A 23265-nucleotide genomic window follows, 5' to 3' on the forward strand; every position below is an offset into this window, starting at 1 on the left:
GATGCAGGTAGGACGTGCGTCCGACTGGCATCGTTGCGGAAAAGGGACCGGCCGAATGGTAGTCAGCGGTCCCGACCGCCATGGAGGCAGTCGGAAACATGTTTGATTGCCTTAAGGCTTGTGCTGCAGCCCGGAAAAGCGCTGCAGCATAAGCCTTATTGCCAAAATGTATATATTTTTAACAGCCCTGCACCCTGTGGCAGACGCCATGCAGGGCCTGCCACAGGATGCAATGATGTTTAGGGTGAACCACGGGTGCTCCGCTAGGCCCCACAGCAGAGGGCCACAGGGGTTAGGGGCCCTGCTAGGGGTCCCATTAAAAAAAGCATTTCCGTCTGCCTTATCACATCAGAAGAACCAACATGAAATGCCTGGCTGAGAGGTGGATTGTAATCTCCAGGGCAGTGCCTGAGAAATCACTGCCTCCATTGTGGGGAATGAGCCCGTTGAAAGCTGTCGGTCAGTCCCTCGAGCAACGTGGTCCAACCGACTGCATCATAACGTGGCAGTCTGACCATGGACGTAGATGTCGATAGAACCGACAGCACATCGGTTTTGGTCCCACCAACTTTGTCATGAGGACAATACTGTTCCATTACACACAGCCTCATCACTATATGTTCCAAATTTTGGTGTATCGTCTATCGAGGTTTGCTGACAAAATATTGACTACCAAAATATCTACATACAAAAATATCAAGTCAAAAATATTGATTTTAAAAATGTCGACTACCTATGCTTATAATTAAAATTACAAAAATATCGTTTTCACTAATACAAAATATCAATTTTTAAATTGATATACATTTAAATATTAGACATTAAATACAGTGAATAATAATACCTATATAATCAAAATAAAAATATTTAATAATTTAAAAAACAAATCAATATGTTTTCAATTAACAAACTAAGCATTTATTACAATGTTTAATACATATTATATAGCCACCAGCTAAGGCAGCATGAGCTGCCTTAGCTGGTGGCTTTGATCCTGGCCGTCTGGGGGTGTCCAGCATGCGTGGCTGATGTCTGGGATCTGTAGTCTCCCTTGTCCCGTGATGGGATGCTTCCCCTGCAGCCTGAGGGTTGCCTCCTCCTGCTAGACAAGCCCCTCGATTCACACCTCTGGACAGTGACTTCTCCATTGTGGCCAGCGTACTTGTGCGCTGGTCACAGCAGGTCTTGAATGGAGTTGTGAGGCCCCATTCTCCTGCTTTAGTTTACTGTTCTCTTGTAAAACATTTTGTTATAGGTCGACTACTCAGGAAGGGAGTGCCCCTTCCCTGCCTCTGTCTGCACTTAACAGATACCTGCTTGCACACAACAGTCTCTTCCCCTCTCAGGTCCCATCTTCTCCCCAGGTTCTTGAGATCAAATTGCTCTGCCTGCCCTGCTCTGAGATCTGCACTTCTGAGGACGATGCCTTCCTACTGGGACATAAGGATGCCATCCTCAGGCATGCACTTTGGTCTACACTCGATGACACAACCACCAACCCTCCTACCCCTCGCAATGGCCGCCCTGGGAATTGTTTTCCCTTAATGTGAAGGGTCTGAACTCCCCAAATAAGAGGAAGCAAACATGACGCTATCTCCATTAACACAACCCGGACATCATCTTTCTCCAGGAAACTCATCTCCTAAATGCCGACAGCCCAAGTATGCCTCACCCGAAATACCCCTATCATTTTAATGCACAAGGACCCACTAGAACAGCAGGAGTGTAAGGCAGGCTTCTGCACACATTTAATTAAGACAGTGCATGACACCAGTGGTTGTTTTGTGAAACTTAACATACAATGCATCACCAATTTGGACAAGTTTAAGGAAGATCTTCTGGCTATCTCCGATTGGATGGCAGCTAATTGTTTACAGCTGAATACCGGTAAATCGGAGATTTTGTTGTTTGGGAAGGACCTGGAGCTGTGGTCTGAGCAATGTTGGCCGGACCGCCTCAAACCCGCCCCATTCCCTGAGGGAACTGTAAAAAATCTGGGTGTCTGGTTTGAAAATGGCTTGACTTTCGCTAAACAAATGAAAGCCGTTGCGGGGGTCTGTTTCGGGCTCCTGCATGGCCTAAAACCTCTGCTCGGGTTCTTCCCTCCCAAGGTGCGCCAGACTATTGTCCAGGCGTCTGTTTTGTCAAGATTGGACTACGGCAATTCCCTCTACTTGGGAGCTAACAAGGCTAGCATTAAGCGCCTGCAGAGGGTTCAGAACGCGGCAGCATGGATTTTGGTTGCTTTGCCTAGATCTTGCTCAGTAGTGCATATCCTCCCCAAGCTCCACTGGCTGCTGGTTGACAAGCGGATTAAATTTAAGGCATTGTGCATCTCACATAAGATCTTGTCACGACAGGCTCCGTCTGGGCTATTGCATCTGTTGGAGGCTTATGTGTCTAAGCGCTCGTTGCGATCTACCGACCTTGCTCTGGTCTGTACCCCCCGAGTCTGGAAAGCGAGGGCCGGGGGGCGTTCCTTTCGCTGGTTGGCAGCGAAACTTTGGAACGCGCTCCCGACCCCTATCAGAACTATCCCGAATCATTTGAAATTTCGCAAAGCCTTAAAGACATGGCTTTTCCGTACTTCTACTGTCTAAACACTTTGTCTTTCTCCTAGGCTCTTGTTTCGGGTCCTTGGTCTGTGCTGGGACGCCTCGTCGCTGAGGCAGCCATGCGCACTATAAATCTGAAATAAATAAATAAATAAAAATGCAACTCACACCTCCTCACACTCTTGATGTTTGTGCCCCCAAGCATGCGCAGGATCTTTTCCTTAGAAACTTACTACATGACCAGCTGTCATCTGTGGAGTGTGATATTGTCATGGGTGGGGATTTAAACCTTCTCTGGGGCTGTACTGTACCGTTTCCACCTTTCAGGGTTCGGGGTCAATGTCTGCAGCACTCAAGAGAGACCTCGCGGACAACGGCTTAGATGATTCGTGGAAGTACAGATACCCTGACATTGTTGATTTCTCTTATTATTCACATGTCCACATCTCTTATTCCTGAATAGACTATTTATTTCTCACTCACTCTCTCCTTAGAGATTTAAAGACTGTCACCAAATTGGACATCTCCATATTGGACCATGTGCATGTGGAAGTTGTATGTAGTTGGCCCGGACATTTGCGCTAGACTTAACCTTGCTGGCGATACCCGCATACTTCCTCCAGGATCCAGTAGATTCAAAAGGGGATTACCAACTATTTTGAGCTTAATGACCTTCCTGAAACTTCGGCTTACACCCTTTGGGATGGTTTTAAGGCTGCCATCGGGGGTGTCTCCTCCATTGCCGTTGCCCATCCACAGGAATCTTGTCTGGTAGAGGTTGTTTTAAGCACCGAAATCAAATCTCTTGAGCGTCTTGACCAGACTGCCCCCTCCCGTCATAACAGGAGACAGTTGGCCCTGCTGCATGGCAAACTTCACACCCACAGAACGAATAAAGCGGGAAGGGCCTTGTTTGCTTTGAAACAGTGATACTACAAGGGGGGAGATAAAGTGGGAGCACTCTTAGCATGCAAAATATGACAGCACCATGCTCATACACAAAGAGCCAAGATCAGGACCAACACCGGTGACTGGTTTACCACTGAACAGGCAAAAGAACAGGCCTGTTATGATTTTTATCAGGCCCTTTACTTGGAGGACGGGGCCTCTCGCACACTCATAGATTCCTACATTGGTTCCTGCACTTGGGATCCTATTGACCCGGCCCACGTGGAACTTTTGGAGGCCTCTATTACCCTTGCTGAACTACAACAGGTCCTAAAAGATCTGCAGATAGGTAAAACTCCTGGGCATGATGTGCTCCTGGTAGCCTTTTATGGAGCCTTTCTCCCTCTCCTCCAGGACCACCTCCAAAGGCTCTTTAATATATTCTCTTCTGAATTCAGCCTCACCCTGACGATGATGGTAGCAGTAATTGCTCTCATCCCTAAGCCTAGCAAGGACCCCTTCCTGTGAACCTCTTACCATCCCATTACACTCTTAAACACTGATGATAAACTCTATACCAAGATCTGGGCAAATCGCCTGGAGCCACATCTTCCTCGCCTGATTGATCCTGACCAGGTTGGCTTCATCCATAACCAGCAAGTGGAAAAATCCCATAGTCGTTTCTATACCCACCTGCCTACTCTTGCCCAATGCAGAGAAGGTCTTTGACCTGGTCAGCTGGCCATTTCTTACAGCAGTGCTGAACCAAAATGGGTTTGGGCCTGAGCATGATATCTCGTATAATGGCTTCCTATCACAGGCCCACTGCTGTCGTACGGGTTAATGGCTTTCACACAAAGCCAATATGCTTAATGAGGGGTACTAGGCAGGGATGCCCCCAGTCGCCTTTATTGTTTGCCCTAGCGGTGAAACCCCTGGCTATCACCATTCGGCAGACAGATTCCATGTCCACACCTTTTATTCCAGAATAGACTATTTATTTCTCACTCACTCCCTTGAGATTTGAAAACTGTACATAAATTGAGCATGCTCGCAGACGATCTTCTGCTCATGCTCACTCAGCCCATGCCTGCTTTTCCAGCGGTGGTCCTAGCTTTGTCGGCATCTGAACAGGCCTCTGGGTTCTGGTCAATATGTCAAAAATTCAAGCCTTAAATCCCACAATACCCAGGGAGGATCTCCCCGCTATCCAGGCTCTCACTCCCTTCCAATGGGTCCCACATGACATTTGCTACTTAGGCCTCAAGCTGACCGCTACCCTATCGACCTGGACAAGAGCTAACTGGGCCCCATATCGAAAATCTGTCCTAGACATCCTTAGTCATTGATGGCCCCTACACGTGTCCTGGCTAGGGCGGCTCAACGCTGTTAAGATGTCCATCCTTCCCAGGGTCCTGTACTTGTTCCAAACACTCCCCACGCCCATTTCCCACAAGGATATCATACATCTACAGCAAGTTATTCATGCATTCATATGGGGAGGGATATGACCTAGATTCTCCAACTCTATTCTAATGTTCCCTAGAGACCAAGGAGCTGGTGTGTCCTAATCTCTTGGAATACCACTGGGAAGTGCACCTTTGCTTTATATATGAGTGGGTGGTGCTGGAGAGCATGAATCATTGGTTTCACAGGTACTGGGCGGTCGCTTGCAGACCCCGCTGGGATCTTGCCTGGCTCCCCAAACATGCACTGCAGTGGAGTGCTTATCTTGCAAACCCTACCAGGACTGTCCTCGAAATTTGAATACATCCACTCACACACCCATACAACCACTTATTCAGCCAGTCACAGAACTACTCACACACTCTCAGACCCCCACATAACCACTGACACATCCATTCCCATTCCCATATAATCAGTGAAATATACAACTCATACACTCATTCACATACCCACATAGTCAGTAAAATAACCAATCACACGCCCATTCACACACTGAAACAGCTAGTCAGAGACACACACAGCCCCTAATACATGCGGTCACAGACCCATAGAGCCATGTTCATTGCAACTGTATTAAATGTGTTGTCGTTTTAATTCAGTGCTTTTGTTGGGAACAGGTCCGCAGATCCGTTGTAAATTCTAACTATACTGCTTTGTATTGAATCTTTTTATTAATTTGATGATTGAGAACAACAGCAACCACCTGCATCCAAAGGCAGGTGGGGAATAATAATAAACCATTATTAAAAAAATAGAAAAGAGAAAAGACATTGGAAGCAGATAGGGAAATAATAAGAAAAGATAGAGATAGGCTCTCAACAACTTAGGGAGACAGCATCTCTAAATGTTAGGTCGGTTCACATATAGGAATCATATACGTCATCAGCAGACATATTATGCATTTACCTGGACTGACCCAGTGAGACGAAGAACCTGCAAGTACATTGGGCAAGTTAGTTCGATAAATTCAATCACTAAAACTTTTATAGTGGAGTTCCATGTCTTGTCAAAGTGGGGAAGTGTACGTGTAACACTTGCCGCCAGTTTCTCCGTGCCAACAACCTCCAATAACATTATGCAGCCAATCTAGTCTAGATGGGACGTTTTCAGTACCCCAGCATGATAGTCGGACCTGTTCAGCAGCCCTCAGGGCTAAAGTGATAGCTCTCCCTCGCGATGGTCACTAATACATCACAAAATCACAAAACAAAATCAGACATTCAACGCACAACAGCATATCCAAAAATAGTAACAAAAAAAATCCATTCTAAACATTGCGCTCAACAAATTACTATATACATGCTTCTATAAAAACATGTTTAAACTCATGTTTTTGTACCAAGTTTCTTTAAAATCCATCTTAAAGACATATTTTCGCGGTTATTCGGGGCATCGCAGTGACGTTGTTAACCCCGACGATCGTGCCTTTTCTATAAAGTGAAAAACACATATATGTACACATATTACAGTATTTTACACATTAGGAGTTTATTACTGTACACTTCAAACTCATGTTTTTTTAGGGTATTTCTAGAATAACTATCTCTAAAACCTATTTTCAGTTTTCACCGGGAAGCCAGAGTTCACGATGACGTCGGTAATAGCGATCCACGCGGACACGGCACAAAAACAGAAAGCAAAAGCAGAAGTTCAATAGCCACCGCCAAATATAAAATTATAACTTTATAATTAATTCTAACCATCACACTAGATAAGTCACTATCTAAATCACTCTATAAAAACATTTATCAGAATCTCAATATAATACATTGTGTATTCATGATTCACAGATTTTTTTATATTTCCACCAATATTCACAGTGTCTCTGATATAGTTGTGATGTCCCTGCAACAGTACGCGGGGCCATGCTGGCGATCACTGCATTGTCATGAATATCGCACACGATTAAAAAAATCAATTTTGGACACATAACTTGTGTCACTAACGCTTACATTTCTGAAACATGGAGTCTGAGTACCTCGATCCAGACTCCTTATGTTTGCTTTCATAGAAAGTTTAGACCTGGGAACCATTCCCGATAGACAAAATGGCAGCTGCAACTTTCTGTTCAGGCTGCATCCAGCCAATCAGAGCATTCCTGGTAGCGTGCATAGTCGCAATTAATCACGAAATCGTTGCTAAAAATATCCGTGACCACAGATATATATATAAATTTTGGCTTACATTTTGCAAACAATACGGAACGGACTTGCACCAAATAGCAAAAGCTCAATCTGCATAACAACATCTACCTTTCTGACAAATTTTGCGTGATTCTGTCCAGCGGTTTGAGCTGTAGGTTCTACAAGGCTTTCCTATGGGAATTCACATGACAAACATACCCTTATTTTGTGCCCCCATCTCTCGGTCCCCACTGCACGGATCATTCCTAAACATTCCTTGACATACAAAACCTACTTTGACACTTCCTTTGGGAAAATTTTGTGAAATCAAAAAACACATTTCTTATGGAAAGCATGTCCTAACTATATCTACCTACTGGCGGCAGCCAAGAGGAATAATTAGGACTTGCTTTCAATAGGAAATGCATTTTTTGACTTGCCTATATCTATGGAGACAATTGATGAATCATCATGATATTTTCCCAAAAAAGTGTGATAGTAAGTCTTGTTGGGGATGGGAAGTTTTGGGGCTGAGAAAAAAGGGGCAAAAAAAGTGTAGTTTTCCATTTTATCTCCCATAGGGTGCATAGTCGTACCTACAGCCTGAACCGCTGGATGGAATTACTCGAAGTGGATCACAATTGCTTTGACAGAGAGGGATCTTCATGTTAGCAGCTCCCTCTCTGCCAAAGCAATGCTAGCTCCCACAGGAGGCAGGGAGCCAGCAGGGACTGTGGGGGCCTTGAGGCTCCCCCAGCAGTTCCCAACTGTACAAAGTGGGTGCCCTGGGTGGGACCAGGGTGCCCACACTACAGGATTGGCCCAAGGGCCGATATTGGTCTGGGAGGGGGACGCTCAGCCTCCCTCCCGTTATTTTAAAAAATAAACAAAAAGGCTGGGCTCCCTTTGGCCAAAATTGGGCCGCTCCCTTTTAATTACTAAAAATTCAAAAGAACAGGCTGGGCCGTGGGGGTGGGATCCCCGGGGGCCCAATTCAGGCCAGGGAAAGCCCTCCTAACATACATTTTATTTTTTATAAATATGGGACCAGCACCTCGCTGGAGACCCCGCCCCCTTTCTCCACTACTCTGCAAAGGCACCTCCTGGGAAACTGGTGATTAGGGGATGAAGTCCCCTTGGATGCTGATGGTCCTTGAGGGCCAGAAACCTCTTCTGTTTCTTACAGTAAGTCCCAGACAGTGGTATGCCGAGAGATCTTTGGAGACCACGCCCCCATTCCCCACCACTCTGCAAACACATCTCCTGGTGCACTACTGGTTGGGGAATGAAGTACACATTACTCCTGAGGATCCTTGGGGGCAACTATCTCTCCTGTTATCTCCAGTAAGTCACACAAAGCAGGATTGCTGAGAGGTTGTCAGTGGCCATGCCCTCTTTATCCACCACTCTTCAAACGTGCCTCCTGCTGCACAACTAATATGGGTGATGAAGTTATTCCCCTTAGCTGCTGAGGGTTGTTGGGGGTGAACAACTCTTCCTGTTGCCTCCAGTAAGTCCCACACAGAGGGATTACTAGGAGGTCTTCAGAGGTGACCTCCCCTTTCTCTACCACTCTGCAAACTCGCATCCTGGTGCACTACCAAAAGAAGATGAAGTCCTCTTTTCTAAGGGACCTCGAAGCCAAGAAGACCTTCGGATACCTCCAGTAAGTCCTACACAGCGGGATTCCTTTGAGCTTGTCGTATGCCTCGCTCCCTTTCTCCACCACTCTGCGAATGTGACTACTGCTTAAAAAAACATAGAAAGTCACTGAAAAATCCAGAGGTTATAGGGGTGTTATAGTTAGGCAATAGAATTTTAAAAACCCCATAGAACTTCACTGAAAAAATAAAGAATACAGGGACTTTATAGTAAGGAAATAACATTTTAACAACCTTAGAAATCAGTGATGTCATTTGGGACGTCATCAGTGATGTCATTTAAAGTAATGAGTGATGTCATGAGTGATGTCAGTGACCATGTCATGAGTGATATAATTAGTGAGGTCATAAGCAATGTATTGCAGGGGTGTGAGTTATAGTTAGCTGAGGTAACTATAACTGCTGAATATCTGTAGTTTCTTTAAAAGAGAAATGTCAGCCTAACTTATTAAACAAATTATCTTTTCGGGCCTGGGGGTCCCTGTGCGAGCCCCTGAGCAGGCCTAGGGGGTCAGGGTGTTTCTATCCTGCCCACTTTTCTTGTTTTTTTAACATATATTTTAACTGTTTTCTTGTGACTCGGTTACCGAGTCACAAGATGGCTGCCAACACATTCTGGTTTGGAGTGTTGGCAGCCAATCAGAATGAAGCGCGTGCCCAGGAGGGTTTGCGAATCCTCCTGAGTGCTCAGATATATAAATGTTTATTTTTGGAAATTCTCAAAAACTACTGAACGGATTTACACAATTTAAAAAAAGGGCGCTTTATGGTCCAAGAGCTACCCTTTTGCCAGATTTGGTGTAATTCCGTTCAGCAGTTCGGACTGCAGCCTGTTCCAAAATTTCCTATGGAAATTAACACAGAGAAAGCGAGTTTTGGGCCCCCCTTTTTTCTTGGCCCTTGCTTGACGAAACACCCCCAAACTTCCCAGAAAGGCGCTGACCTTAGTTTTGAACATTTTGCAAAGATTCGTCAAACCGCGCCAAAGATATTGGCAAAAGAAAAAACTATTTTTGAATAGAAACAAGGTCCTAACTATAACTACCTACTGGTGACTGTGTGTGTATATATGTATATGTGTGTGTGTGTGTATATATATATATATATATATATTCACTGAAAAAAACATAGGTTTCAGGGGCGTTATAGTTAGCTGGACATTTCACTCGTACAAAACCATTGTAATTCCCCCGTTATAGTTAGTTCAGCTAACTATAACTCGCACGCCCGCAATGCACTGCTGATGATGTCACATATTACATCACTCATGACGTGGTCAGTGACATCACTCATGACATCACTGATGACATCTCAAATGACAACTTTTTCAGACGGATACTGGTGGTAACTGAGTCTGACTAACCAGTCCTAGAGCCAGTGCTATGTTAAAAGACACTCAGAATACAGTGAAAACACCTACATACACTAGGGAACACTATGCATTGGGGTCCCCCTGTGATTAGAATGACCTCCTCTGTAAGCCCCTAGTATATAATAGGGCAGGGGATTAAAACGACCTCTTAAAACGCGCCACAGGGTGTGTTTGCACACGTCACCTCATGCCCCGTCCCCTCCCTTCCCCACTGTGTAAACACGCCCTGTGGCCGTTTTAAGTTGGGAGATTAAGTCCCCTTGAATCCTGAGGGTCCCTAGGGTCCAACTAGACCACTAGGTACCTCCAGTAAGCGCCACAGAGCTGCATTGCAGAGAGATGTAAAAAGGGGCACGGCCTAGACCACCTCTCTGCAACGCAGCGCAGTGGCGCTTACTGGAAGCACCTGGTGGGCTAGTTGGCCCCCAGGGTCCCTCAGGATTGAAGGGGAATTATTTCCCCAACTTAAAACGCGCCACAGGGCTTGTTTGCACATGTTAACTCAGGCCCCGTCCCCTCCCTTCACCACTGTAAACACGCCCTGTGGCCATTTTTAGTTGGGAGATTAAGTTCATTTGAATCCTGAGGGTCCCTAGGGGCAAAATAGCCCACTAGGTACCTCCAGTAAGCGCCACAGAGCTGCGTTGCATAGAGGTAAGTAAGTAAGTAAAAATGTTTATTGTTTCTGATTAATTAAAACCATTACAAAGATTCATAATAAGTGCACGTTTCAACAGTTTCTAGATTTAAGAACAATAAAATAAATGTTTTATAGTAAAAATTTAACGAGTATTCATAATTCCTTGTCTCTCAGAAACACCATCATCTATTTTGGATTGTTTACATTTGACTAATTTCAGGAATTTAACCAGCAGTCCATTCAGATGTAACAGTCTTGGGTCAAAGCATGCAATGACTGCTTGTCTCCGTGTGCGTATGTTAAGTTGATTGAAGGTGGTTTTCAGGAGGACTACTCTTTCCTCTTTTAACTTTTTGCAGGAGCATATCAGATGTTCCATGTCTTCTTTCCCTGAGCCACACAGCCTACATATGGAGCCACACTTCTTTCTCAGCCAGGGTTGTATGTGGGGTATGGCTGGTAGGATTCCAAACCTATGTTTTAAAAAGGCTTCTTTTGATTGCCTACAGTATCCCAGTCCGAAATAGGCCTGTAACCCATGCGATTTGTAAGTGCTCAGTATCATCCATGCATGGCATCTTTGGGCAAAGGTAGCTTTATCCTCTATGAAGGAGAGTCGCTTCATGTTCTTATTTACGACACGTTTGAATTGTGCGTTCGGAAGTGAAGATTCCCATAGATCTTTTAGGCCTGTAGTTACTAGCGACTCCTATAAGTATTTTTTTGCAAGTTCAGTGGAACTGCCACACAGGTTTTCCCAAAGCTGGTGATTCAGTGCATTTTCAGGTGAGTTCTTTATTTTGTACCAGCATTTGATGTTTGATCCTCGTCTTGCGAACAGTTGCTTGGTTAATCCGAATTCTAGCCAGATTTGAGCCTGAGAGGTATATGATGGTAAATTTAGGAGGACTCTATAAGCTTTTGAGATAGTTGTGTCCAGCAGTTTTGCATCTGTACCTCTTAATGCCTCGCTACCATAGGTGACTGATGACTGAATTTTGGCTTGGGCAACACGCAATAGTGGCAGAAGAGTGGCCCAGATAGTTTAGATTTAAGTTGTCTGAGTGTTGTTGCAATCAACATACCTTTCCTTTTGGTGGCTGATTTGAAAAATGGCCACCCCTATCGACAATGACGCCAAGATACTTATATTCGGAACAGTCTGCAATTGCCCTTGTCCCAAGAAACCACGTGAAGGACCTTTTTTTTCCCCGTTATTGTCAGCGTTTTGGTTTTTTCAATATTGACTTCCAGCAGATTGTCCTCAGCATATCCGTACAGTGTGTTAATGAGATGTTGTAGGCCTACTTTAGTATGACTAATCAAAACCACGTCATCTGCATAGGAAATGCTGGGCAGGGATCGACCCGGGCGTGTGCGTTACAGGCATCCAGAGCTGGTGGCAGATCAGCTGTGTATAGGTTAAAAAGAGTTGGTGCTAAAACACACCCCTGCTTGAGGCCTTTTGTTGTTGTTATGCGCCTCGATAGGTGGGTGTCGTTCCCGAGCTTCACTTGGACCCATGCGTTGGAATGCAATTCGCTCAAAAGATTTAAATGGGGTGCAGGAATCCCCCAAAGGGCAAGTTTCCTCCAAAGATTGGCTCGATTGACATTATTGAAGGCCGCTTTGAAGTCCACAAAGCAAAAGTGGAGACTTTGTTTGGTCAGTTTTGCTTTATCTATAAGTAGTGATATGGCTAAAAGGTTTGTAGTGGTTCCAGCGTCTCTGCAGAATCCTGTTTGGCTGGGCGGAATTATGTTGTTCTTAGTAGCCCATTCGCGCAGCTGTATCACTAGGAGCCCTGCAAAATATTTCGCCTCAATATCCAATAGAGCGATCAGGCGATAGTTTTTGGGAAGAGTTCTGTCGCCTGCTTTGTATATCGGTGAGATGACAGAGCCCTTCCATGAGGCTGGAAGGCCCCGGACAAACTGGCCGAGATGAACAGTGGGGTAAGAGATTCTGTCCAGTATTCCGGGTCATGTTTGAAGAGAGCTGGTGGAATTCCATTTGGCCCTGGCGCTCTGTCTTTCCTCCCTTTTGAAATTAATTCCCTGATCGTTACGGCGCTAATTTCGAGTGGTGATGCGTCTTCATGTGATTTTATTGTTTGCTGTAAGTTGACCTCCTGAGCGTCCTGGCATCTTTTTGTTCCTTCCACCTGTTGGTTAAAGTGGGTTACTAAAAAGAGTTCCCAGGAGTTATCTGTTACATATGATGTTATACCTCCATGTTTGGCATTCAGAAATGTATTCAGGGTGGACCAGAAAGTGCGCAGTTGCTTACTTAGATTTCATAATGGAGTTTGGCCCAAAAGTCATCTTCTTTGGATTTTTTAATCTCCCATTTAAGTTTTTTTAAGTCGGCCTTTTGTCTGCGAAGCTGTTGGAGATGGCCAGTATCCCCCGGATTCGTCATCAGCAGCCTTAGCAGTCTATTTATTGCATTTTTATGATGTTTCACTGCTGATTTCTGAGCACTAGAGATCTTTCCTGTACCCGTTGGGCCGTAAGGCGAATAGTGCCGAACTGTGGTTGAATAGAGGTTCGCAAAAACGGCCGTGAAGGTTTCCCACAGGGCTATTGGGTTGCCTATGGGATAATTCAGACTGTTTAGTTGAGATTTTGCTGCTGAGAGTACCTCCTTTGCATTCACAACCGAGGTCTTAATTCTTTTAAGGTTTATTGTATGTCAAGCTTGGGATCCTATTGGGTTGGGCAGGGTGAGGTCTGGAGAAGCGAGAATGGAGACTACCTGGGGTCGATGGTCGCTATCCCCTTTGTCTCCTAGGCTGAAGTTTAGTATGTAATGAAAAAATGGAAGAGATACTAATGTGTAGTCTATTGTAGAGGTCACGTTACCTGAGTAAAATGAAGCTGCGGGTGGTAAGTCACCTGCAAATCTTCCGTTTAAGACTCTCAGCCCTAAATGCTCCATCTCTTCTAACAGCTCCTTTCCCAGTATAATGATTTTTCCCTGACCATTGACGGATTGAGTTGGAATATTCCAATAAAAAGACTGAGCTTGAATGTCATTATTTGTGGACGAGCCTAGGATATATTGGTTAAAATCCCGTGACAAAATGAATTTGGAGGCAGTTTGCGTAGACATTAATTGATGCAAATAATCCAGTAGAGATTTCGACTCCTGTTTTTTCTTTTTCGGATTTATATAAGTATTAATCACCAGCACCTCTTCTTTTTTCCCTTTGAGGTATAATTTGATCTTAACTGTGTTTATAGCTGGGGATTGAGAAGACAGTTCCAGGGCACTGTGGATTTTTGTGATTTTAATGTAAGAAGCTAAACCGCCCGCTGGCCGACCATATTTGCTTTTCCTTGTTGCTGAAGAATGAAAGCAGGTGTAGCCCTCTATTTGCACAGGGTTTTTCAACCATGTTTCCTGTAATAGGATAATGTCAAAAGCTTTTACATATTGGAGGAATTCGGCATCTACAGCCTTGTTGTTTTGCCCATTTATATTCCACGAACACAGTTTCAGTAAAGTGGTGTCTAGGTTAGGATCTATCCTTATAGGATGGCCTTGTCATTGTGAGTGGTTCGTGGCGTTGATCGTCCTAAAAATCCGGAAGTTTTCTGAGGTGTCTAAGTGGGGAGCCATTATGCTCTCTTGATGGTTCAGCACCTGCTTTTTTAACGGTGAACGACCCGGAGCACCCCTTAGTACTGACGTGGTCTTTGTAATTTTAGGAAATGATCCTTCGCGGGGTCTCTCTAGCAGGGGAAACAGATGTCCTGTGTTGTAGTGTGGGGCAGATTGAATCCCCCATGCTTTAAGAATTGTTTGCGCCTCCAGAATTTTAGTTGCTATTTCGGGCGACCTCCAAGTTGTTTTTGTAGCTTCCGAGTTCTGTGTTTTGTCGACTTTTATAAATTCTACGGAAAGTAGGTCAGCTGAACATATGTCGTTTAAGGTTGGCATAGTGCTGAAGAGTCGAAGTAAGTTCCCCCTGTTCAGGATGTCAAATGAACCCTTTGATTCGTATTCTGGAGTAAAAACAATAATAGTGAGCTATTAGGTAGTCTCCGCCCAGGTAAATTCTTCTTTTGTTTGGTGTAAATTGTTGTGGGGTCTCGATTTGGCGTCAAAAATTGGAGGGTCTTGAGGCTTGAAAACTGAGGGGGCTTTAGGAACTCCATCTGAGTGAGGAGGCAGTTGAGCCCAAGGACCCAAAGGTCCTGATGTTATGAGCTCCTTGCCTAATGGTTGGGGCGAGTGAAGAATGAGCGTGGATTCCAGTACCCAATCGGTGCCATGTGTGAATGGCCCCTCCTTTGGCATAATTAGTGGTGGTTGTCTGAGAAGATTGGCCGCTTCCCCGTTGCTTGTCCCACAAAGAGCCGTGATACATTGAGTGCCAATGTGGCTGCCGGGCTGGGCCCAGCCTGCCACCAGTATTGGAACCTCTTTGTGAGTTACCGGGTGCCCCCCTATTATAGGTGCACCAAGTCCAGTGGGGATTTGTTCTGCACTTGTAGAAAGTGCTGTAAAAGATTCAAGTTCAGGTTGCTACGGTCCAGATTCTGTCTTAAAAAGAGGATAAACCTAAGATTAGCTTTCTGTTACGGCCTTTCCTTCTTTGATGTCAACGCTGCTTGGCATTCTGAGTTGGGCTTTGATGATCAGAGAGTCGAGGGGAGCCTTTGGGCGAATTGCATTTTGAAGATGACAGTGCAGATTTAACAGAAGTTTTGGCTACAGAGGGATAATTTTTCAGGTTTTCGATGCTAGATTTATTGCTGTTTTTTTTGCTGGTGTTTGTGTCCGGTGCCACTTTATGGTGTCCCTTTGGCAGACCTTCTATCAGAGTGGATACTACATCCGGAAGTGACGATAATTTGTCAATAATTGGGCCACAACTGCAGATCAACTTTGCTTCCTGCTGAGCTCTGCTAATTAAAAGATTTAATTGGCCTAGTTTTTCATCAATCCGCCCCACAAAGAGGGCTAGGGTGTCAAGTATGGTTAGTTGTAGATCCATTTTATCAGACTGATAATGTAGGGTGTTGACCGTTCGTTGCATTGTGCTTAAGAGAATGTCCCATGTTTTCGATGTTTGGGTCCCTAGTTCAGTCCCTGATAGGCTTAGGAGGCCAGAGGATTCCAAGGGAGCCGAAGAACTTTGTTGGTTTGTTGAAGTTGAAGGAGTTACCTCCTGATTAAAAGCCTGATTAACATGCTGATCTTCTTTGGTTTTGGCTGTGGACTGGGGTTGTTTAGCAGGAGTGATCTGAATTTCCGGGGATGTTATGTCCCCCCATTCCTGTAGTCCTAAGTGAGAAAGATTGATTGGGCCGTCACACCCTGAGTCCTGTATAATTTCAGTGTCCTCCTTCGACTGCTCATGGTGGCCTTTTTCGTATACAATTACAGGTGCTTCAGTAGGCTGTTGAATGGTCTTGGTGGCCTCGAAGGGTGAAGGGAGACATTGGTAGTTTTTAGGAGGTCTTTTAAATTGGAGCTGTTGAGCGCCTCATTCTCTTGATTAGAATCCTTGCCTGGACTTAGCATGTAACTAAGCAGGGATTGCCTCCCCCTCTGATTTTTTGGAGTAGTTGAGATGGTAATGGTCTTTTGAGAAGACGATGGACTGGAGGGGGACTGCCCTCCCTTGCCTTCCCTTTGCTGGGCAAATAAAAAACTACTGGTACCACTTTTGTCGACGCCTTTTTGTCGTTTATTCCATTGATTGGCAGAGGAGCCGTGGAGAGAGACATGTTAGTGGCGTGAGTGGGGACCAATCCATGCAACGCTGGTGCTGTAGATTCCTTGCAGGGTAGGGGAAGTAGAGGGTCCTGGAGGCCCAAAATGTTGTCGCTGGATGAAAAGATGGATGCAGGCGGATCATTTAAATGATAACATTTTAATGTGATTTTTGGTTGGCAGAGATGAAGGTGGTGAGCTCCAGCCTGGTTTGCTGGGCCACTTGAAGACCCGGTCCCTTCTAGGGATGTGTCCAAGCACCCACTGGCTGATTTATTATTTTCAGATTGTTTAACCTTGAGCTTGGACTTGGAATTAGTCACAGGCTGACCTCTTTTCTTGCCCGACCTCATTACCGTGGCTGTGTCGGAGTGCTCCGTATGGGGACCAGGAGTTAGAAAATGGCTGTAGGTATAAATGGGGGAGAGTGGATGACAGAGAGTAACTGGGTGCTCTTTGTTGCCTTTGTTGCCTTTATTTACCTACTGCATTGGGGAAGATCCCTGCGGATGCACTAACGCGGCTCCCGTCACTGAAATGGGCACTGCCACACCTCCAGTATGGCTCCGGTATAGCAGATGTGGCCGATGGTTCCTGCCGTTAAAGGGGCGCAGCTGCCTTTGCCTCTGCAGGAGCACTAGTATGCTCCCTGCCGTAGTTCCTGCCTCTTGGCACGGCTCCTGCTGCTGCTGCGAGAGGGCACTTGCGCCAGGCCTCCTGCTCTTGCGCAGCACCGATGCACAGCGCTCCCTGCTCCTCCTACTGTGAGGATAGGAACTTAGGAGCTTGTGAGCTGACTGACTTTGCCACTGCAAAGGGGGTCTGGCACGGCCCAACACCACTCGAGCACTGCTTCCCTCTGTTGTGTGGGGGTATTTTAAGGACCTGCTGTGTGCCTACTCCTCACAGTGGTTCCCGCGCCCCCTAATGTAGGGAGGCTCTGTGTTCTTCTGTGGCTACCTTCTGTGGCTCTCTAGGCCCCCCCTGCCCTCTGCCGCTGAAACACTCACGGGAACTTTCAAGCTGTCAAAGGGTGCAGGCAGGACCCAGCGGCTCTTTCCGCGCAGCTCTTCCACAGCCGCGACCTCCGCTCTGCACCGCCGCCGCCGCTCCACCGCTACCTCACGTCACTTCTCTTGATTTATGCAGAGAACCGGTAGCTGGTGGTGCCGGGCTGATAATAATGGCAGCGGTAGTAGCAGGGGAATCGCGCCTGTATCGGTAGCCCGGGAGTCCGACGATCTCACTGACTCGCAACTCGTAAAAAGGGGCGTGGCCTCAGAACACCTGTCTGCAACGCAGCTCCCTGGCGCATACTGGAGATACCTGTTGGGCTAGTTGGCCCTCAGGGACCCTCAGTATTGAAGGGGAATTAATTCACTTACAACTGGACAGGGGGCAGGTTTGCAGAGTGCTGCAAGGAGGGGGCGTGGCCTCCGGCACGATGCCGGTCTTTTATTTATTTGATTTTTTTAAGAAGCTGTGTGGCCCCCCTCCTTTTTCTAATTTATTGGCCCTGGGGAACCCATCCCCCAGGGCCTGCACCCTAATTTTTTTTGTTGAAAAAAATTAATTTGGCCCTCCCAAGGCCTTAATCGGCCCCGGGGACCCCAACCCCTGGGTCATGGCCTTATTTATTATTTTTCAAGACTGATTTTAACCGTAACTGTACAGCGCTGGGTCACTGACTGTTGTGGGTGGCACGTGAGCGCTCTGCTATCTTTTGTATCTGTGTGTATTGTATTGTCTTGGGGAGCGGGGGAGCCGAAGGAGGGAAGGAGGGAATTTAGGAGAACTGAATCATATCATTTTAAAAATTGCACTGAACTGAACTGAATCATATCGTTTTAAAAACTGCACTGAACCGAACTGAATCATATCGTTTTAAAAATTGCACTTACCCGCACTGTAAAATACTTCATTCACTCTCGCATTTTGTGAGGGATAGAGCATTGGGTCCTTCCTTACGGAGAAGTCGAGAAGCATTTCCCCTCACTTCCGGTCGACACCTGAGCACCGCCATTTTGGTCGACGCTCTAGTGGTTGAACCACTACAGCCGGGCCTCTATTTAGGAGGAGACATGCAAGCGCGCAGCGCGTGCACGCAGCGGGCGCGCTGATGGTGCGCCGGAGGCGCACCAGAGGCAAGCCCGTCTGCGCCCGTGTGCGCCTCGACCGCTCCTAGCGCCAGCCACGCTGTGCGGCCTTCCCAAAGTCCTTTTAAATATACAAAGGAACAACTATTGGACATCAGGAACAAGGTCAGTGGGGGAGAGAAGGCTACTAGGGCGCTGCAACCCAGCCCGGTCCTTGAGTGTGGCTTGCTCAACTGTCGCTCCCTGGCCAAACACCACCAGGAGGTGTCAAGTCTGGTGGAAGATCTGCAACTGGATGTGTTATTTCTGACGGAGACATGGTGTAGTAATGACTCCCTGGTGGAACAGGGGCTCGCCTGCCCGGAGGGCTATAAGATTTTTCATAAGCCCAGAGCAACGGGGAGAGGCGGAGGGGTCGGGTGATGTTCAGGGATACCTGGGATTTTGCCCCATTTAAGGTTGATGAGGTGGTGGGTATTGAGCTATTAGGATTCACCCTACAAGAACAGAGGGGGAGGCTCCTTACTGGGATGGTCGGATACAGACCCCCAAGCTCTAATACTCAGTACCAGGCGCTCCTGGATGTCATCGCGGCCCAGTCACTGACACACTCCAGAATGCTGCTCCTGGGCGATTTCAATCTGTGGGAGAATGGCATTTTAGACGGCCACTTAAGAGATCTCAGGGAAACCTGTGAGAGTTGCAACCTGCATCAGTTGGTCCAACAACCCACCCATCAAGGGGGGCACATTCTGGATCTTCTGTTCGCAGACTGTAATGAATTTGAGGTGATTAACATTCTACCTCAGACTTGGACTGACCACTCGCTGATCCAGTTTCGGATTCGAATACCTGGTGGAGAAGCAACTAGGCTACCTCCTGTAACATATCGTATGGGGACAGACTGGGCTAAACTTATGAAAAGTCGGACGGAGCCCCTTTTTCAAAATCTGCCTCCTTTTGACCCCTATGAGTCAGTGGGTACAAACTATCGTCTGTACCATAATTACATCCATGAAGTACTGGATCAGCACATGCCTCTGAAGCGCCTGAAGGCCAAAATTAAACATTCATCACCGTGGTTTACTGAAGAGCTGAGTATTACACGCAGGTCCTGTCGGCTGGCAGAGAGGAAATGGCGCAGGCACTATGCTGAGCATGACAAAGTGGCTTTCAAAGGGGTGCTAGCTCAGTACAAGGAGCTGATTGTTAAAGCCAAGGCAGACTTTTTTGCCAATACCATCTTGTCTTCATCGAATAGCGCCAGAGCTCTCTTTAAGATCGTCAGAGACCTCTCCACCCCCACTAGTCTGGGAAACAACGTGGTGGACTCGCAGGCACTATGTGACAAAATTGCCTCCCATTTTGAGGAGAACATTTCTAAAATTGTTGGGGGGCTTTCTTTGTGTGACGCCTCCCCCAAAACATTTATGGTCAGAGACCTGCGGAAAAACCAGGGGTGATAACCTCTTTGGAACACTTTACACCGCTTACTGACGAGCTGTTTAACAGCTGTGTACAGAATGTGAGGTCAGGGTCTCCGCTAGACCCCTTACCGAATAAGATCTGGAAAGAGCATGCACAAGCACTGCTTCCCCGGATATGGCAGATATGCTGCCAATCCTTGGAGGAAGGGGTGGTGCCAGAAGCATGGAAGCTGGAAGTGGTTACTCCCTTACTAAAGAAGCCATCTCTGGACCCAGGAGATCCCACTAGTTTTAGACCTATCTCCTTGCTGCCTTTTCCTATAAAAATACTTGAAAAGAATGGGGCATATCAACAAGGGCTTTATCTCTGCTTTTTTGGCTTTAAAAGCCAAAAAAGCAGAGATAAAAATAGCACCCTATCAACAACAGGGTGCTAACAAGCATATTTGCATGTTAGCACCCTTTTACTCTACGCTTCCCCTTGCATCTCTAATGAGATGCAAAGGGGGCGTTCCAGAGTAAAATAATAGGAGAAATGTCGCTAAGCGACATTTCTCCTATTATCAAGAATGTCGCTAACCCTGTTGGAGACAAAAAAAGCAGCGCTAACCGCGGTTAACGCTGCTTTTTTACGTCTGCTAATTTTCAGACTTAGCCATGATATCCTATGGAAGGAGGACATCATGGCTAAGTTTGCCTGTCCCTATCAACAAGGTAACGTGTGATTATCGCTGGGTTTCCAGCGATAATCTTACGTTAGCCTGTTAGCGTGTAGATTTTTATCGCTATTGAGATAAGCGTTGCTAATAGCACGCTATCTCAGTGATAAAAATTCACGCTAGCCGGCGATAATTACCCTCACGCTAAGAGCGCTGAGCGATAATTATCGCCGGTTGTTGTTGGTATGCCCCGTAGTGAGTAGGTCTCTCTCAGGGTATCTTGAAGAGTTCCATCTCCTGGATACGAGCCAGTTTGGCTTCCGGCCAGGTCATGGAACGGAGACAGCTCTGGTCACCGTGCTAGACAATCTGCGGATGCGGGCTGACAGAGGCCTTTCATCTGTACTGGTCCTCTTAGATATGTCTGCCGCTTTCGACACGGTTAACCATCGAATTCTGTTGAATAGATTGGAGCTTCTGGGAGTTAAGGGACGTGCCATGAGGTGGATACAATCCTATCTTACAGGGAGACTACAGGTGATCACCTTGTCCCCTTTCACCTCCAGCAGGACCTTGGTGGAGCATGGGGTCCCTCAGGGGTCGGCTATTAGCCCCATCCTCTTTAATATTTACCTGCAGCCACTAATCTCTATAATCAAGTCGCATGGGGTCGACTTGGTCAACTATGCAGACGACACCCAATTGGTGTTCTCATTGGAGAGGAAGGGTGCTTTAACTATGGATGACTTCCAGATATGTATGCGACAGACTTCGGACTGGCTTAGGGCCAACTCCCTGAAGTTCAATGGAGGAAAGACAGAGGTGATCTACTGTTCCTCTGCAGGAGTACGTGATATGCCTTTTGACCTCAGACTGGCCCCAGAGGTGGAACCCATTGTCCCTGTGACAACAGTGCGGAATCTGGGGGTTATGTTTGACGATAATCTTCAAATGGCCTCTCAAGCTAAAAAAACAGTGGGGGTTTGCTTTGCTCTCCTGAAAGCCCTACGACAGATTCTACCTCTTCTGCCTGCGGAGAAAAGACCTCTGGTGGTACGCAGTATCATCCTGAGCAGGCTGGACTACTGCAGTTCTCTGTACCTAGGAGCTCCTCTTTACATCTTCCAGAGCTTGCAGAGGGTCCAGTCTATGGCAGCCAAATTGGCGCTGAATAAGAAACGCAGATCTTCAACCACGCTGGCGTTACAAGAGCTCCATTGGCTTCCTATAAGGGAAAGGGTTAGGTTTAAAGCCCTATGCATTGTTTATAGAGCGGCACACGGTCTCGGCCCAACCTCCCTGCAGGAGAAATTGTCCTGGTATAAGCCTCAAAGGACTCTACGCTCTTCAAATGCTTCTCTGTTAACCACTGGCAGGGTTAAGAAGGCCAGGATGGGGGGCAGGGCCTTTAGTACAGTGGCATCACGGTGCTGGAATGATCTTCCTCTGAATATTAGACAGGCTCACTCTCTGATGGATTTTAGGCACAGCCTGAAAACTTGGCTTTTCCCTAGGGAGAAGCCCTTGATTTCCTGATCTCCTAATTCTGCACCTCCGGCCGGCCTCGGCATTTCTCTTGGTTTGTCTGTGGTTACTTGGCTGGTTAAAAGTCTCTTTACCATCTCAGTCTAGCGCCAGGATACCCGTTGGGTGACAGTAGCGCTCTATAAGAACAGAATACAAATACAAATATATTTATAGAAACACCTAGGACATGCTGGACAAACCGTATGTACCTATCACCATGACGATATGCGTGATATTCATTAAAAGGCGACAATGCATACATTGAATCCACGTGGAATGTATTTACACTGCTAGTGAAGCTCTGACGTGTCTGACGCCCTACCGTGCCTAATCCCGGCGCCCCCGCCGTTGGGTACTCTCCAAGTGGCCACCCTTGCCGTTTATTTATACAAACATGGGTAGCTATTGATGGGCACATTTAATACACATGCACACCAAGCCATTTAAATGGGATTCGACAAAAGTTCAACCAAACTATGCAAGAAACCCCCCTCACGGTTGATAAAACACACATCCACCGCCGGATGTGTAATACTTTTTATTTTACTCTCTGGAAAGGAGACAAACCTCACTTGAGAGTCACAGCGTGCTCCTGGCTGAGCCCAATGCTGTGTTACACCCACCAGTGCCCGCCGAGTGCCACACACCTCTGTGTTGTATTCCACCAGCTAGTGCGTATGCTATGACACTCTATAGCCCATGTGCACTGTAACACCACCCCGTGAATATGTCATGCCACACTTGCCTTCGCATGGGTTATATTGCCCCATCTAACGTGCCTTCCTCGATGCCTATGTTATAACGCACAGCACTATGCCATACATATTACAATCTGGGATCCATATCTTTGTCACAGTGCATATGCAACGTTACACTCTCCAGCACATATTTTATATTACAACTTTAGAGACTAGTTAGGTTACACAACACTGCCCTGTGCATATTACACTCCAAGGGGCATATCGCATAGCACGCGCTAGTGCCTGTGCTATCTCGCGCTCTCCAATTAATCTGTCATTGCGCACAATGTATTGCATATTATATTTCACGCCCCGGTTCATCTTATATCACACTTTTTGGTGCATAGTTTATACCATACACTATATCTAGTTTTCATTTTCAT

The sequence above is a fragment of the Triturus cristatus genome, chromosome 10 (assembly GCF_964204655.1).
Source record: "Triturus cristatus chromosome 10, aTriCri1.1, whole genome shotgun sequence".
NCBI classification, from domain to species: domain Eukaryota; kingdom Metazoa; phylum Chordata; class Amphibia; order Caudata; family Salamandridae; genus Triturus; species Triturus cristatus.